The 11,842-nt window shown below is 41.9% G+C and overlaps 1 long non-coding RNA gene across 1 annotated transcript in view; it reads right to left on the reverse strand.

Moving 5' to 3' along the window:
• LOC147017081 (uncharacterized) overlaps positions 1-8,401 on the reverse strand; it is a 52,104-nt gene extending 43,703 nt beyond the window's left edge. Inside the window, exon 1 of the long non-coding RNA XR_015049716.1 lies at positions 7,714-8,401. This is a non-coding gene — a long non-coding RNA (uncharacterized LOC147017081). The remainder of the gene's footprint in view (positions 1-7,713) is intronic.
• Positions 8,402-11,842: the final 3,441 nt, after the last annotated feature.

Raw genomic sequence — 11,842 nt, forward strand, 5'->3', positions numbered from 1 at the left:
AAGTTTTCAGAATTTGATCTGATTTCCAACCTGGTTTTGGAAACAATTCATCGTTATCCAAGGGACTGCCATAACGTTTACAGACAAGTGTTTAATAGCCAGCTTGTGGGTGTCGAGTCATTGTACAAATGAAAAGCAGCAATCAATGCACTGACAGAGGGAGTACCGGGAACTCAATTAATTTGGACAGAAATAATTATTCCTGCATAAGCAGGGGTCAGCTTTGCAGCAAAATATAAACAAATATATTGTGAGTAAGCAACATGTCTGACAGCCAAATGTGGAATCACATGGGGGAGTAGATCAGATGCAATAAAAGCATGCAAAAAAAAAATATTATATATCAGGTCCATCAAAAAAGCAATGGGACTGAGCCTGCGGTGTGCTCCACTTACACAACTTGAATGAATGGGTTGTGTCACAGTCTTTCGCAACATTCCAGAAATATATGTGATTGGTGATAGTTGACTGCGCTCATTGTATGATTTTTTACAGGTCGTGCTTTACACATTGTCTCGTCTGAGTCATCACGCTATGAGTTGTGAGCAGAGAGCCAATCTGAAGTTTCTTGCCAAGCTTGGCAAAACACCTTCCGAATCCTTCGCAATGCTGCAGCAAGTATACGGGGAAGAAATGATGTCACGTACACGTGAATTTGAATGGCACAAGAGGTTCAAAGAGGGATGGGAGGAGGTTGAAGACGATCCACGGTCTGGGAGACCTTCAATGAGCAGAACGGAGGACAACATCGAGCGTGTGAAGCAGATGGTGTGCGCAGATCATCAACTCACGGTGCGGATGATTGCTGAGGAACTTTCCATCAACAAGGACACTGTCTGGAGCATCATCACTGAAAATCTCGAAATGTGCAAGGTGTGCGCAAAGATGGTCCCCAAGCTGTTGTCCGACGAAAAGAAACAGCAAAGAGTCACTGTCTGTCAAGACATTATCGATCGCCTTGAGGAAGATCCAGACCTGCTCGGGAGAGTCATTACTGGCAATGAATCGTGGATATTCGAATACGATCCCGAGACCAAACGGCAGAGTCATCAGTGGAAAAGTCTGGCATCACCAAGACCAATGAAAGCAAGGATGTCGAAGTCGAAGGTCAAAGTGATGCTCATCGAGTTTTTGGACATCAAGGGCATCATCTACTTCGAGTTTCTACTGCAGGGTAAAACAGTGAATCAATACGTGTACAAGGAGATCCTCCGGCGCCTCAGGAGATCAGTCCGGGACAAGAGGAGGGATTTGTGGAAGAACAACGCCTGGGTGCTCCACTATGACAACGCCCCTGTTCACAGTGCCCTGAGCGTCCAACAGTTTCTGGCAGAGAGGAACGTGCCAACTCTGGAGCAACCCCCATATTTGCCAGACTTGGCCCCTTGTGATTTTTTCCTATTCCCCAAGCTCAAAGAGGTGATCAAGGGGACCCGGTTTCCTGATGTGGAGGCCATCAAAAGGGCCGTGATGACACAGCTCCGGAGGATTCCAGAAGAAGCCTTCCGGGGGTACATCAAAGCATGGAAGAAGAGGATGGACAAGTGTGTGAGACTGGAGAGAAACTATTTTAAAGGGGACAAGCTGTGATTTCAAACTATTTTTTGGAATAAAATTTCTGTGAAGTCAGTCCTGTTACTTTTTAGATGGACCTCGCCCATCAAAAAAAAAAATATATATATATATATATATATATATATATATATATATATATATATATGTATATATATATATATATATATATATATATATATATATATATATATATATATATATATATATATATATATATCGAAACATGAGGAGTATGATGAGCACACCGCTGATCCCCGAACAAAGCGTCGCCTGCAACACAGAGGGCTCGGCCCGGTGACTCTGTCTAAGAGACAAAGATCCGGTGATGAGGGCAAATAAGCCCGAAATCCAGATCGGTGTTTCCGTTTGATGTCTAAATGATGATGACCACATAATCTTTATATCTATGACAGAGTCACTGGGCCGAAGCCTCTGTGTTGGAGGCGACACTTTGGTGTGGACTGTGTCAAATGGGGATCAGCGGTGTGCTCATCACACTCCTCATGTTTCGATTTCCCGGCTGGTCACATCACATGCTGGAAGAAAGATGGTTGTTCTTTGCGGATTATGCGGTTTTACCGTGTGAGACACAATCCGTGGCGATGCTCACCATAACAGTAAGGAGGTGCGTCTGATGTATAAATGACGAATGTGTTCTTTATTGGTATGCCATTCTAATGAGGGCAAATAAATCTGAAATCTGGATAGTTGGCTCCGTTTCATGTTAAACTGTCATTGACAATGAAATCTTTGTCTGTTCTACAGTGTTGCTGGGCCGAGGCCTTTGGGTCGGACTATGTCCAATGGGGACAAGGGGAGTGATCGTCACACTCCACATGTGTATATATATATATATATATATATATATATATATATATATATATATATATATATATATATATATATATATATATATATATATATATATATATATATGGCTGTGGGGATAGATGGAGGAATTTAAAAGGGAATTTAGCATTGAAGACAGTAGTTTGGTATGTGGATGTGTAGGAGGTGTCTCGATGTGATTAAGTGGAGAAACTTTGAGCTAAAGTGTTACCACATGGTGGGGGTGGTGTTACCACATGGTGGGGTGGGGTGGTGTTAATTTTTTGGGAGTAAGAATAAGTTAGGGTGAGTGAGTTCCCCCCCCCCCCGTGTTTTTTTCTATGTTTTTATATTTCAAGATCGGCAATAGAGGTGGGGAAACACGTCCCTAAAACAACGACAAGCAAACATGCTGAGTAGGCAGAAACCCCACATCCAAGGGTGACAGAGGATGAAGTCACACCCCCTAGGCTGCAGATTGATGGGTGAGACGTCAGTGGTGAGCCAGGTGTGCTGAGTGGGTGGAAGCCCCACCTTCCTGGGTGAGCAAGCCTCACCCCGGAGGAGCAAACGGTGGTTTCTGTGACGTTTGTCAGTCAGTGGCGGGAGTTCAGGGTGAGCGCATGCACGAGGAGGACAGCATGATCCTTACATTTGTGTTGAGGAGATTTGGCTTGAGTGGTGAAGCAAGATGCTAGCTTTTGGCTCTTGGTTGGATTGGTGAGGACGAGCGATGCACGAAGCAGCTGCACTGGGTCTCATCCCTGGTGTGGAGTGTCGCTCATGGATTCCCTGGCATGCATTTGTCACGTTACGAGAGAAGCGACGAGGTGCCATTTTGCGCAAGTCTGCACGTGCTGGTGGAAGTGCCTCGATTTCAAATTCCACAAAGACCAGCTCTGGGCCAAGCTAAGTACAAGAATAAGAGAAGGGTTTTCTTTTTATTGTTTTCCCTTTGTCTGTATTTAAGTCTGTGTGAAGAGGCATCTCGAATTTAGGATTTATTTCCTTCACGTTATTATCTTTACCTTTTGAATCCTTGTCCTTTGTAAATATTTGTCTATTTTCATTAAATGTGTTCCTTTAAAAATTCTGCATCCGTGTATTTGTAGTGGAGTTCGAGTAAAACCCCCCCTGTTCTGTGCTCTTCCGCCCCTTGCCAATTGCGCCCCCGTCCAGCACGCACATTAATCACAGTGTCGACTGAAGGTCTTCAAGGGAGAAGCTTGGCCGTCCATCCAGGTAGGTGTTAAACCCACTGGACACAACAATACATATATATATATATATATATATATATATATATATATATATATATATATATATATATATATATATCTTCTTCTTCTTCTTTCGGCTGCTTCCGTTCGGGGTCACCACAGCGGATCATCCATATGATCCGCATAGTGATTTGGCACATGTTCTACGCCAGATGCCGTTCCTGACACAACCCTGGTCGCCTCTTATTATACAGAGATATGGTACACCTATTTTAACCGGGGTATACACCGGCCCATTACACTGGTACTCATTTCACCGACCTCGGAAGGATGACAGGCTGAGTCAACCCCTTGGTGTATTAATCCAGTGGCCCAACGGGGCTTGAACTCAGGACCTTTTGGATCCCAAGCCGCTGCCCTAACCACTGCGCCAACACACCAGGCTACATATATATATATATATATATATATATATATATATATATATATATATATATATATATATATATATATATATATATATATATATATATATATATATATATATATATATATATATATATATATATATATATATTGTTGTGGCCAAGGGTACCAAGACACCAGCTTGTCACTCAGGGGGATCAATTCCCGGTTGTCCTCGGTAGAGCCGGACCTGAGGCCACCGCTCACAATTAAGGTTGTGGTATGGTGGCTTGTTTTAAAACCATGAACGCCACCCAATCAACCACGAGTTCCAGTGTCCACCGTCTAATTTTTCCATTTAACTAGAGGTCACGTGGTTACCTGAGTGGGGAGCGCGCCCTCGTCAAAGCACAAATGTTATCTGATTAGATTTTAATTTGGGCGGCCGAGCGTTTTAGCCGCCGGTGCGTGCCAACGATTTTTTGGTCAAATCTGTGGTAATTACCTCCCAGTCTATCTCGGCCTCGACAATGCCAGACCAATGGAAGGAAAGGACAAATACGGACATGTTGGAAATCAACAAATAATTTATTAATAATAAAATAAATAAATAAAAATAACTTTTTATTTGCTGAGGTAAGGGCCCTGTCACACCTTGACGTTTTAGCCAGCATATGGCAACGTATCAAAATATATGTAAAACGCTGGCGTACGCTGAACTATTGATGTTTTTTTCAGTTTTGGGTGAATAATGATGAGTTGGACGTCTGCATAACGTATTAGTAATGTACACAGAACGTTTCGATAACTTATAGACAACTTATACCAACGAATGCTTAGCGTGTTGTCGGCGTTCACAATCTATGCCCAACGATAGTCTAACTTATGCATAGTGCGGCAGCGTATCGCCGACGATCACGTGGCGTACCATATTAATAGGCTGCCGCTCAACGATTTCATCATAACCGCACTAGACATCGAAGTGTCAACATCACCGTCATTCCGAAGAAAAAAAAACAACAAAAAAAAAATCATGGAGTCTGGAACACTGACAGGTTCCTCCTGTAAAGCCCATTTTTATATACCAATTCCCCTAAACGCAGCCAATACGCCATTGTACGGTAGCTGTAAGTTAGTAACACGTTCAGTAAGTTCTGTGGTCATCCGGAAGACGTCAAATACATCTACATATGTCACTATGCGTTGGAGATACGTTACACATAGGTTCAAAACACGTTACTCATAGGTTAGAAATAGGTTTCGGGTACGCTAGACATTACCTCGACGTATTTCGACTTCTGAGTAACTTACAAGTAGCATGTGTCGACGTGTGTCAACGATCGCATAACGTGCCTACAACTTATGGCCAGCGTATGCGGAACGTGTGAGTCATACGTCGAGCACGTCGGAAAATTTTGAGCATGCTTAAAATTTGTCGACGAGCTCGGCGTACTACAACGTATGCCAGCGTGCTTCAGCGTGCTCTTAACGTATACAAAACTTACCAATAACGTATTTGACGTGTGCCAGCGTATTCGCCAAATTTTTTGTATGTCAGCATATGCTGGCTAAAACGTCAAGGTGTGACCGGGCCTTAAGGCCCGGTCACACCTTGACGTTTTAGCCAACGTATGCCGATTTTTGAAATTTTTTTTCTAAAACGCTGGCACACGTTGAATACGTTATGGGTAAGTTTTAATAACATTGAGAGCATGCTGAAAAACACTGCCATACGTCGTTGTACGTTGGCTTTAAACGTTGTACTTCTTGGTTGTCCTCAAATTTTTTCATGCTTGAAATTTCACGACGTATGCCAGCGTATGACTCACACGTTCCGCTACGCTGGCCACAAGTTGTATGCACGGTCTGCGATCGTTGACAGACGTCAACACATGCTACTTGTAAGTTAATCATAAGTTGAGACACGCCGAGGTAATGTTTAGCGTACCCGAAATTATTTCTAACCTATGATTAACGTGTTGTTGGCACGTTACGCAATCGTTGCCACACATCGACAGACGTTGCTTTTAAGTTACTCATAGGCTGAAAGACGTCGGTATAATGGATCGTCCTTGCATCAGCGTCCACGGCCACGGCCAGGACACTTATTTGCAGCATTCTTCAAACTTTTCTTTGGCATGACGAGGATGTTCACACTTCGATGTCTAGCTTGGCTATGATTCCAATTGTCCATCGGCAGCGTCTATTTAAAATAGTCGAGTTTGAGCGTTTTAACACGTTCAGAAGAAACGCTTCAAATTTCCAAACCCCAGCGTCAAAAAACAAAGGCGAGTGACAGCAATTTCAATCGTTCATTGTAAACAATGAAAATAGCTGAGTGGTACCGTTTAAAAGTCGTTGAGTGTAAAAAAAATCCAATTGTTGAGCGCAAGCGTCTACTTTCAATAGTGGAGATGCAGCCATTTAAATCGTTGAGTTTATCATTTAAATCGTTAAATCGTTAAACGCAAGGACGATCCATCATAACCCACACCCTCCCCCTCACACTCACCTACTACTGCCAACATGAACAAACTACTACTAATACTAATACTAATACTGATACTGATACTGTTACTGCTGACATGGACATCGACTCAAAAAGGACTCGAAAACACTGTTGGGTTCCCCTTTTATGAACACCATTTTTATATACCAATTCCCAAAACCGCTGGGAACACATCTTTATATGGCAGTTGTAAGCTAGAAACACGTTAATTTTTTTTTTTTGTCGACCGGAAGACGTCATTGGAATACGTCTACATACGTCGATGTGTGTTGGGACTACGTAAAGAATTGGTTCAAAGCACGTCAAACATAAGTTAGAAATAAGTTTCGCGTAAAAAGACATTACCGCGACGTGTTTCGACTTATGATTAGCTTATAAGTAGCCTTTGTGGACGTGTGTAAGCGTCCACATATCGTGTGTAAAACTTATCCCCATCGCATGCGGAACGTGTGTCATACGCCGAGTACGTCATAAAATTTTGAACATGTTTAAAATTTCTTTACGTACTCTACTTACTACGACGTATGATAGCGTACTTTAGCGTTGTACTCACGTATACCAAACTTACTCATACCGTATTTGACGTGCCCCAACGTTTTAGACACATTTTTCTTAGGTCGGCATACGCTGGCAAGATCGCCAAGGTGTGACCGCGATGTTGACACTTCCATTTCTACGGCAGTTATGATTCGAATCAGTGTGCGTCAGCCTTTTAATAGGCTACGTCACCACATCATCGGCGATGCGTGCAACGCGCTATGCCTAAGTTAGACTATCGTTGGGCATCGGTTGTGTAGGCCGCCAACAGGTTCAGCATTCGTTGGTATAAGTTATCTATAACACAACGAAACATTCTGTGTCCATTATCAATGCGTTATACATAAGACCAAGTCGCTATGAATACGTCCGAATTTTTAAAAAAAAAACATCAAAAGTTCAACGTAAGCCAGCGTTTTACATACATTTTAATATGTTGCCATCGCTGGCTAAAACGTCAAGGTGTGACCGGGCCTTTAAATAAAGAATGAATTTCAAAGCAAAATCAATCAAAATGCCAGGAAAGAGACAAAGAGCAGATGCTTATCGGGGGTTGACTTTCTTACAGCTAAACACATACAAGGGTACCCAGCAGATCATTCAGGGGGAGGGGTGGGGGGGGGCAATCGGCTCACTCACCAGAAAGTCGTCCATGAAGCGAAAACGGCGTGAAATGCGTGCGAGCGTGTCACGTCTGTCGCCATCACCCAGCTTTGCTGTGCACCCACTCACGGGGCAGCCTTGAATGCCAGTCAAAGTCTGGAGGGCACCGAGATCATCGGTCGCGGGTTTAGACCCTGGTGTTGTTGGTGATCGACCCGTTCTTCACTTATTGGTGGCGCTGCTCACACCCACACACGCACCACACGCTCATTTTCCGAAGCACTGGGAAGGATGAATTGTCTCGTCGGCGCTGGTCAGACACCCGCCTCTTTCTCGCTTCTCTCACCCTTTGCTTTTTGCTCAGTTAATTCGCTTTTCTCTCCTCAACACTTTTCTCTTCAGAACGTTTTTTTTTTCCCCCTTCTTTCACTTTCACTCTCCTCCTTTCGCTTTTCTCTCCTCACACTTTTCTCTTCAGACTTTTTCTCTTCAGAACGTACCTCTCGCTTGTTTTTATATCCCCGGCCGTGTCCGCAGGGTGCCTTCCGCCCCAAGCTCACCCCGCCCCAATGGGGCACGGTTACCATGATGACCCATGCGCTCTCAAAAAAGGCGGACGTTAGAGCTCACGAAAGAATGCCACTGAGGAAAATGAGGGCGGGCTTCAGAGCTCGTGAAAGAATGTTGCTGAGGAAAAATGAGGGCGGGCTTCAGAGCTCGTGAAAGAAATCTGTGTGAACGTGTCTGTCGTAAAGAAAAAAGCTTCCGATAAGAGAGGGGATCTATCCTTTACCCTTCTCAACACATCGCATTTAAGATCCCATTACACATGGGGCTAATCTGAACATGAATTTTAGGAAATAACTGTCTGAGGACCTGGATGTGTGGATGCATTCATCAGACCGGATTCTAAAATCCATAACTATATATATATATATATATATATATATATATATATATATATATATATATATATATATATATATATATATATATATATGTATATACTTGCGGGGTGTGCCTCCACATTGTGTAAGCATATGAACTGTGTTTCCCCATTGTCTCGGGTTACTCACCTGCATTTGATTTCTCATTTATTTATTTTCATTTGTGAATGTTGTCTGACAATTCTGTGATTTTTTTTTCCAGTGTGCTGGCTGTGATCTTTCTCGACACACACAATTTCAATTTTCTACATCAACCGGAAGGCACTGATCTTTAATATCACTCAGTCAGTCAGTGGTTCGAAAGAGCATATATATATATATATATATATATATATATATATATATATATATGCAGTATATATAGATATAGATAGACTCACCCACATCTCTCACCTGTGAATGGAGGGGATAACCAATCAGCTCTCACCTAATCAAATAAACCCGTGTGGGCTTTCCATGGTGGCGTTTCTGAGTTTCTTTATGCAGCTTCTTTGGCTGGAAGAGCATGGGAGGAGTTGATATGTCTACATACATATATATTTATATATATATATATATATATATATATATATATATATATATATATATATTATTTTATTTTTTTTCAATAGGAAGTTGATTGAGGTATGCCAACAACTTTGCGAAGCAAGGATAAACTGAAGTTCTCGGCATTAACCCCTCATCGTAGCAAAAGATATGTCGAAAGATCAACCCCTGAAACGTCAGTTTATCCTTTCTTCCCAAGACGGTTAGCATACCTCAATCAAAGTCTGGTTTGATTTCATGCATTGTTCCACCTGTCCGCCGATACAGAACGATACTTCCATTCACCAGCAAGACTAGTTGTTCATTCTGTATGTGTGGTTCAACAAGTTAACATCCATCAGCATCATTTAAAAACCAGAAAAACTCTCGTGGAAATAAACAACAAATGAAATTAGCTGAAGCCAATTTATATATACAATTAGGATTTTCTTTATAACCGCTTCGAGGCTGATAAACGATGTTGCGAAACAATTAAAATGGCTATTTCCTTTTCATGTCCAACATCCGTGATACGATCAACCCAAATAACTGGGGACAACGCCGTTTTTGTCAGTTTGAAAAGCACCAGGCAATGAAAAAAGGAGATACATATCGACTCGAAAACAAACCGTGGACCACAACGGAAAAATTGTGAAATGTTTATGATAAAAAAAACACTGCTGTCGGTTGCATATTAGAAGAAAAAATTGTGTGAATCACATGGTTGGACATTCTCATCTCCATTCCTCCTCCTCCTCCTCCTTCTCTTCCCCCTCCTTCCTCAAAGCCCCTCCTCGCATGGACGAGAAAATGAGTGTAAACAAATTAAAAGTTCCTGCACTAACTTCTTGTGTTGGAGTGGAGACCCGTTCAGGATTGTAATCCAAGCAATAGAAACCGCTTTGTCAGCACCGACACCCTGTATAGAGTAGAGTTCATGATCTCTGATCAATAATTATTTTGTTGCATTGATTATGACAGAAATGACTAACATGCCATGGATGGATACTTGGTTATTGAACTGTTCATGGTTGGAGTTTAAAAGCAGTGCCCCAGCTAAATTACAGCTTGTAAGAGTGAAAAAATAGGGGTCACCCATTGATGGACCACCCCACCTGTGAAACACCATGTTGACAGTTTATAGTTGGGTCAAGATTCAAACCCAGTCGAGATAGCTTAGAGGCAAGTGTGCGTACCTCAAGATCATATGACAGGCCAAACTCATTACACCCAGTGTAAAATATAATCGTTTTTTTACCTCCCATCACCGAAGGTGGACGGATGTTATGTTTTTATCATTGTCTGTTTGTTTTTCTGTCTGTCTTTGAACAGGATATCTCAAAACGTTGTGGACACATTCAGACAAAATTTGGTGAACAGGTTGGGTGGTGACCAGGACGAATTATTGATTAGATTGTGGTGAAAATCATATCCAAATCCAGATATGAGAATTTTAAAAACAATTCTTCACCATTTATAGGCACAGGATATACATACATACATACATATATATATATATATATATATATATATATATATATATATATATATATATATATATATATACATATATATATATATATATATATATATATATATATATATATATATATATATATATATATATATATAATTCCAGCAATGTATGTGTGTGTGTGTGTGTGTGTGTGTGTGTGTGTGTGTGTGTGTGTGTGTGTGTGTGTGTGTGTGTGTGTGTGTGTGTGTGTGTGAGATCGCTGTTTCTCGACAACCTCTGGTCCGATCTAATTGAAACTTGCCAGGTATATTGCTGGGGACCTGAGTATGTGCCTTTTCAAGGTTTGATATTAATCAGACAAGTGCTTCCCAAGTTATGGCCATTTATTTACCAACCAATGACAGGAACCGTTGCTGCGGCCATTTTTTATCAACCAATGACAGGAAGCGTTGCTGCGTAGCAGTGGTCAATGGGGAAGAGAAACTCAGCCGCGTTCGCCATTACGGGTTTTTTCTCTTCTTTTCTCTTCTCTTCTCTTCTATTCTCTTCTCTTCTCTTCGTGTTTTTCCTTGCGAAAAGGCAAAATACGTTGGCGCTAATTGAATAATTGGCCATTAAAAGCCTCTGTATTCTTGCCCTGGACGAGGAAACAAAGAAGAAGCACCGTTTCCTCAGCGATGTTGTTTATGAAGAGGAGCTAACGAGATAAAGGTGTGTACAATGTACATGGAGACGATTTTTATTATTATTTATTTATTTAAGAAAAATTGTTCGAAAAAAAATGCACAACTTTTTTTTGTTTTGAATTATCTATAATTCCAGCAATCTGTGTGTGTGTGTGTGTGTGTGTGTGTGTGTGTGTGTGTGTGTGTGTGTGTGTGTGTGTGGGTGTGTGTGTGGGTGTGTGTGTGTGTGTGTGTGTGTGTGTGTGTGTGTGTGTGTGTGTGTGTGTGTGTGTGTGTGTGGCCTGTGTGTCTGTGACCGCTGTTTCCCGACAACCACTGGTCTGATCTAATTGAAACTTGCCAGGTATATTGCTGGGGACCTGAGTATGTGCCTTTTCAAGATTTGATATTAATCGGACAAGTGATTTCCAAGTTATGGCCATTTATTTACCAACCAATGACAGGACACGTGCTGCATCGGCGTGGCTGCGTAGGCCCGTGCACGGCCGGCCGACGATGACGTCACGTGCCGTGCTGGTTAAGATGGGGAT

Source organism: Eptatretus burgeri, chromosome 11 (genome assembly GCF_056783735.1).
Source record: "Eptatretus burgeri isolate ZD-2024b chromosome 11, Ebu_testis_v1, whole genome shotgun sequence".
Taxonomy (NCBI): Eukaryota; Metazoa; Chordata; class Myxini; order Myxiniformes; family Myxinidae; genus Eptatretus; species Eptatretus burgeri.